Raw genomic sequence first — 6000 nt, 5'->3', positions numbered from 1 at the left:
AACGCTACTGAACAAGACGTTCAGTGGTTGGTCCCAAAAGTAGAGTAGGTCATTAGCAAGTATTTGAGGCACTTTCATATAGCACAGAATCTATCATATCGCTGTTTGTGCTTTTTATTGCTGTATAGAAAAACTTGAAAAATACAAATTCATCAGAGCATGCAGAGAATCTCAAACATGCCTAGAAAAAATGTAGTTCTGTTCACTTGAATAAACCTAAAGGGATGATACTCAGTGATAATTATGGGCTTATTTATTTCATTTAGTGGAGCATAGTATTGAGATATCTGAATTAGCATGTTCACATGGTATATGCACCACACAGAGGTACTAACTCAGGAATGGAAGCTCTTTTGTCATGTCATAATAGTGATGCACCCAGGCTGACAATGAGGGATCTCTTTTGTATTGTAAATATGTTCTTAATTCCACCTTCTTGAAGGCAATGGCAGACAAAAGACGGAGAAGTATCTGAAATAATTACTAACTCTGAAAAGAACTTACGAATATCTACCAGATTTCTCTCTTCTTCTGGCTTTCAGGACAGGCTGAAATTTTTTAACACCTGTGCCCAGAAAACTCTGTTCTCAGTAGCACACTCTCTCTCTCTACATAGTGTTCTTACATGCCATATTTCACAAGAAATACTAACTAACTCAGTAGATGGTAATAGGCAAACATGAAGAGAGAGGGCATCAAAGAGAAGCCCATTGTGCATGCTGGTGAGAATTGCGGATCCAGCTCTATAAACCTAATGAGAAACTTCAATTAAGAAGAAAAGAGAAGTTATTAAAAAATGAAAAATTTGGAAACTTTTCATCATCATTGCAGTTTCAAAAGAACTGTAAGAATTCTGTTTATAGATTATGTTTAATGGGATAAGCTCTGTGTACAGTCCTTTTTGACCCTGTACACCGCAAATAATATTTTCATGCTGTGATAAATTCATGACTCTTCATTTAGCAAGCATTTTTTGCAACAATTTGTTTTCATAAACATCTCATGCAGAGACAGCATGAGACGATATATTTGTCAAAATAGCCTTGAAATGTTCTTTTTTCTGGTAGCAGTTATACAAAGCTAAAGATTTCTCATAAAGTAGCCATTTTCTCAGGTGGTGGTTTCTTCTAGAAAATGTATGCAGTTTATGAAAGAAAAATAATGCAATTCAAAATCATTACATTGTCTGAAAAATTTCCAAGAAGCAGCTAGGAAGTCGGAGAAAAACAGGGCTAAGAATTCAAGTGCATATTTCTTTGGATAAAAATTTTGCTGCTTTGGCAAAACGAACATGATATGCAGTTAGGAGAAATAATGAACAATGTTAGTACTGGAAAATCCTTTTCATTTGCAACTTATTTATCTATCAGTGTTTATTGAGTTTTTCATTTTTTTCTTTAAAAGAACATTACCTAAAGTAATTTCTCCTAGTTTTACTTGATTAGCCAGGCTGGTGAGCTAAAGGATCCATGATTGGTTAACATGTTATGAAGAGGGGAAATAATAAATTTGTCAAGCTTGAAGCAACAGCATTAAGGTGTCTACAGTGAAACTACTAATCTTGCCAAAATGCAGTTACATAACATGCTTTAATTTTTGGTCAGACCTGAAGTGGTCAGGCAGCTGAACTGAAATTATTCTATTCTATTATATTCTATTCTAGTCTAGTCTAGTCTAGTCTATTCTATTCATTTTATGCACACTATAGTCTTAAAAGCAAAACCAGTATGTGAAATTAAACTGAGCACCTTTTCTTTCATTTGGATTTGTGTGCCCACATCTGATGAAAACACCACAATGTAAAGCAGAATGGAATTTATAGGGGAAAGAATTCAGAGGAATCTCAAATTCACTCAGTTTTGAAAGAAGGGAAGTTCATACATATACTCTACTTAAAAGACAGAGAACTGGACAAAATTTAGTGGTCTAGTCAAAACTATTCCAAGAAATGAGAAAGCACCATACCACACACCATAATATCAAAACTATCTCCCTCCAATAACAAATGTTGATTAGGATAAAATCAACTTCAAAATCTTTTACATCTCTGGAAAAGATGCTGAGAACTATAAGACAGCATATCATGTAAGATAAAGTCATTTTTGAATACAGTGATAAAGTCAGGGCAGCAGAAACCATACCAAAGCAGGAAATAAAAAGCAAAACAATCATACTGTAAACTCTGGTAGAAAGAATCCCTTTAAGTAACCATAGGAACACTACTATACAAAAAGTGAGATGGAGCTAAGCAATGTGTGAGATGTTAGCATTTAGTGACTGAGGATGAAATGAGGAGCCTTCTACTGGGAGCAGGCCACAGATGGATCTCTATTAAGTGAATAAATACAATTAAATAATGAATAATTCTAAAACAATCAACAAAGCAGATTCAAGTACAACTCCAAAAGAGAGTGTTATCTCAGAGGTTATAAAAACAGTTCTAAATTATACAGCAAAAACCAAAACAAAACACAAACCTAAACACTTTTCACAAATTTTTAACACAAAGGATTTTTCAAGGGTAGACCAAATACAGTTTCTGTGGTTAATTCTGTATTAATACAGTCTAAGATGTAGAATAGAAATTAAGTTAAATCCATTGGCACTAACCTTCACCCAACTTGATCACAACCTATATAAGGGCTACATTAAATATCTTTCTGTTTTGCTTATGCCTTACTTTGTATTTGGGATACCTACTGAATCTATTAACTTACTTGATTACTCAACAAAAACTACAGTCTGAAAAATAAAAATAGATTCTGAAAAGGTACATCATTATTTCTAATACAAAATCCTGGTACTCTTTTTAACTTCTAAAAGTACCATTCCACTGGCCAAATAAAGTTCTATAAAAATCTCGCCTGGTCAGCTAGACAGGACTAGGGAACTAAATCTTTGGAGGGAATGGTAAGGGAAAGCATCCCAGGGAAAATCTTGTTAGCAGTTATTACTATTCTTCATTTATTGTTACCTGTTCCAAAAATATTTCTTTTCATTTTTAAAGATAGAATAAAATAAAACTGAATCACAGAATCACAGAATATTAGGAGTTGGAAGGGACCTCTGAAGATCACCCAGTCCAACCCCCCTGCCAGAGCAGGATCACCCATACCAGGTCACACAGGAACGCGTCCAGGCGGGTTTTGAATGTCTCCAGAGAAGGAGACTCCACAACCTCTCTGGGCACCCTGTTCCAGTGCTCTGTCACCCTTACAGTAAAAAAGTTTTTCCTCATGTTCAGATTGAACCTCCTATGCTCCAGCTTGCTCCCATTTCCCCTTGTCCTGAATATTAAATAAAGCCAAAGTAGATTTGAGAAAGGAGTGGAAAAAAGGAAGATAAATTAAAAAACTCACTCCTACCACAGTTCTGTGAGTTTAGAAAGCAGAGTTTATATAGTTTGAAATTCATGCCAAGTTTAATTCTGTGTAAATCTGGAACCAGTGAAATTTCTAGTGCTCATTAAGTAAAACGTCTCAAATTAGGATGGATAAAGAATTACATATTCTAGTCAGTTCTATCAGTTTTCAGTGGAGAGGAAGAAGTAGTTGAAAAGAAGAAGTCACAACCAAAGATGAGATCCTAAACCACCTGTAGAAAATTCTAAAATACTTGCTCACATAGGAGTAAATATTTGCTCATAGCATGTGACTTGGAAATCAAGATATTTTGAGATGATACAGCATGTCAATGTCAAGCTTAACACTTTGACTGATAGCAGTAAATCAACTTCTGGTAATAAAAGTGGAGATTAAAATAAATAAGTAAATTAAATAAAACAAACCACCACTAAAACACATTATAAAACACTATAATATTAATAATCCGAACTCTACCAACATCATAAAGACAGCAACCAACAACTATAAAGTAATTTAAAAGCAAATATTTTTCTTGAGAAAACTATGCAGACAGAAGTCTGGTAGAAAATAAATCAATATGAATGATTATCTATAACTTAAAGACTCAGATAGTAGCAGTTACAGGGCATGTTGGTATAACTGTTGATCCCATAGTGACCTTAAATTCCCCGCTCCCCTCCCCGAAAAAAAAAAAAAAAGATTAATTGAAAAGATTTGTTTCCAAGTGCAAAATCAGTTAATAATTACTTGAATTTCTGATTGGATGTAGATATGATAATTATCCCATGTTTGGACTGAGTGCTTCTTTTTGTGCATAGAGATAAATGCACTGTACACATAGGGAAATGTATAGGGTTTTTTCCTTCTTCATCATCAGAAACTTAACTTGGGGCCTCTGGAACAGGACTAAAAAGAGGAAGGGTATATGCAGATCAAAAAAACATTCAAAAGATGAAAAGCTTTCTCCTGGAGTAAAGAAGAAAGCAATTAAAGAATAAAAAAAAGGTATACTTCAAGAAATTTTAATGAAAAAAAAGTCATCATCTTTAAGACTCACTGGACAAATGGTATCCAGCTATGGAGCAGAAGGTGGAGAAACCAAGTTGCTATACTTAAAACAGCATATCCATATAAGCGTTTTTAATTGCTTTCAGATGCTTTTAGATCTTAGTAGTGATTAACTTCATTCAGCAGACATGAGTAAGTGCTTGTGTTCCAAAAGCTTCTAAATTTTTGGCACTCGGTCTAATAAAAGATAAAACTTCCACTAAAACTTTGCCTTAAGTTTCTTTAACTCTACTAGAAACTCAAAAAGTGAAATATTCATCGCAGTAGTAATTTTGTAGTAAAGCTACAGAGCCTGTTCTGTAATCGGCCACTGTCAGTACTAGAATCAGAACTGGCCAAGAACTCTACCTCAGGAGAAGATACTGACCAATCTTTTTTTTAGGTTGGGAAGGACTGTAATAAGAAATAAGAGCTTATACCTGCAGTTGTACGCCCCGTGATGCAGGCCTGCCTTACAAGTCAAAGAACAGCTCTGAACTGTTTTATTTATAGGTACAGATGCAGCCACAAAAGTCATATTCTTTACAGGATTAGTAGCCTAAATAGCAGTATGTCTTGCCCAGACTTTCCTGGGGCATGAGCATTTGGGTTTTCCTGCTTTTAACTTAAGAGTTATCTACCACAATAATACTTATTTGGTTTGATTTCACATGTATGTCACCTACTCAGAACAGTCTTTCCATATAAAATTATACCCAGGTGATAACAGAAATTAATTTAAAGAGAAACCTAAGTCATTTACACTTTAGAGAAACATGTTCCAACGGCTAGATTTTTTTTAAAAAATCACTAAATCCTATTTCATGAGTTATTCCATATTCCATAAACATGAAGCTCACATCGTTATATACTTTAGAGGCAAAAAAGTGCTCTATTTTTTGATATTCACCTCTAGGAGCATGTTGTCCTCAGTGTGTTCAGCATCTGTGTATGTGAGACTTCAAAGGCCGAATATAATTTGAGCTTTCAATAGAGGAAAAAAATTACTTTAAAAAATGTTTTGACACACAGTGACTGAGACCAAAGGAGCCACTGTTTTCTTCCATTTAAGTGAAATATTAATCTGCTAGAATCTTTTGTGATATTTCTCAAAACAAATGTACTGATTCACAAGAAATCACCTTTCTCTTCTCAAATACTTGCACTGAATACTGATGGGATGCTGAAAACTTTTTTTTTTCTTATTATTGATAATCTGGTACTTGCAAAAAGAATGTACTGTTGTGATGCAGTAAGTTACCTGGTTATTAACTTGCCCAAGTAACATCGTCCTTCTATTCCTATATTCACATACATTTATTAAGCAAGGGTACATGGAAAACCTCTCATTGTTTGGACCATGTTAAGCAGCTTTTCATAGCATCTAAAGTCCAAGCTTAAGTGACATGACAGAGTCAGTATTATAATACAGTAATTATATCTAGGTCTCCATATATTGGATTGAAGCAACATAGCATATGAATTAAGGAATTAGTTTACTGTCAAAAGAAAACATAAAAGTGACATCACTGTTTTTAGTAGTGATGTAATTTAAGAACCTACCCTAGATTATCAAAGTTCCTAGCAA

At 34.2% G+C, this 6000-nt stretch overlaps 1 protein-coding gene across 1 annotated transcript in view; it reads right to left on the bottom strand.

Moving 5' to 3' along the window:
* LOC104548591 (dachshund homolog 1-like) overlaps positions 1–6000 on the bottom strand; it is a gene marked incomplete at its 3' end in the record, with an annotated part of 108730 nt that overhangs the window by 90689 nt on the left and 12041 nt on the right. The window lies entirely within an intron of this gene.

This window comes from Mesitornis unicolor, unplaced genomic scaffold (genome assembly GCF_000695765.1).
Source record: "Mesitornis unicolor isolate BGI_N332 unplaced genomic scaffold, ASM69576v1 scaffold491, whole genome shotgun sequence".
Lineage (NCBI taxonomy): Eukaryota > Metazoa > Chordata > Aves > Mesitornithiformes > Mesitornithidae > Mesitornis > Mesitornis unicolor.
This window is presented reverse-complemented; position numbering and strand designations above follow the sequence as displayed.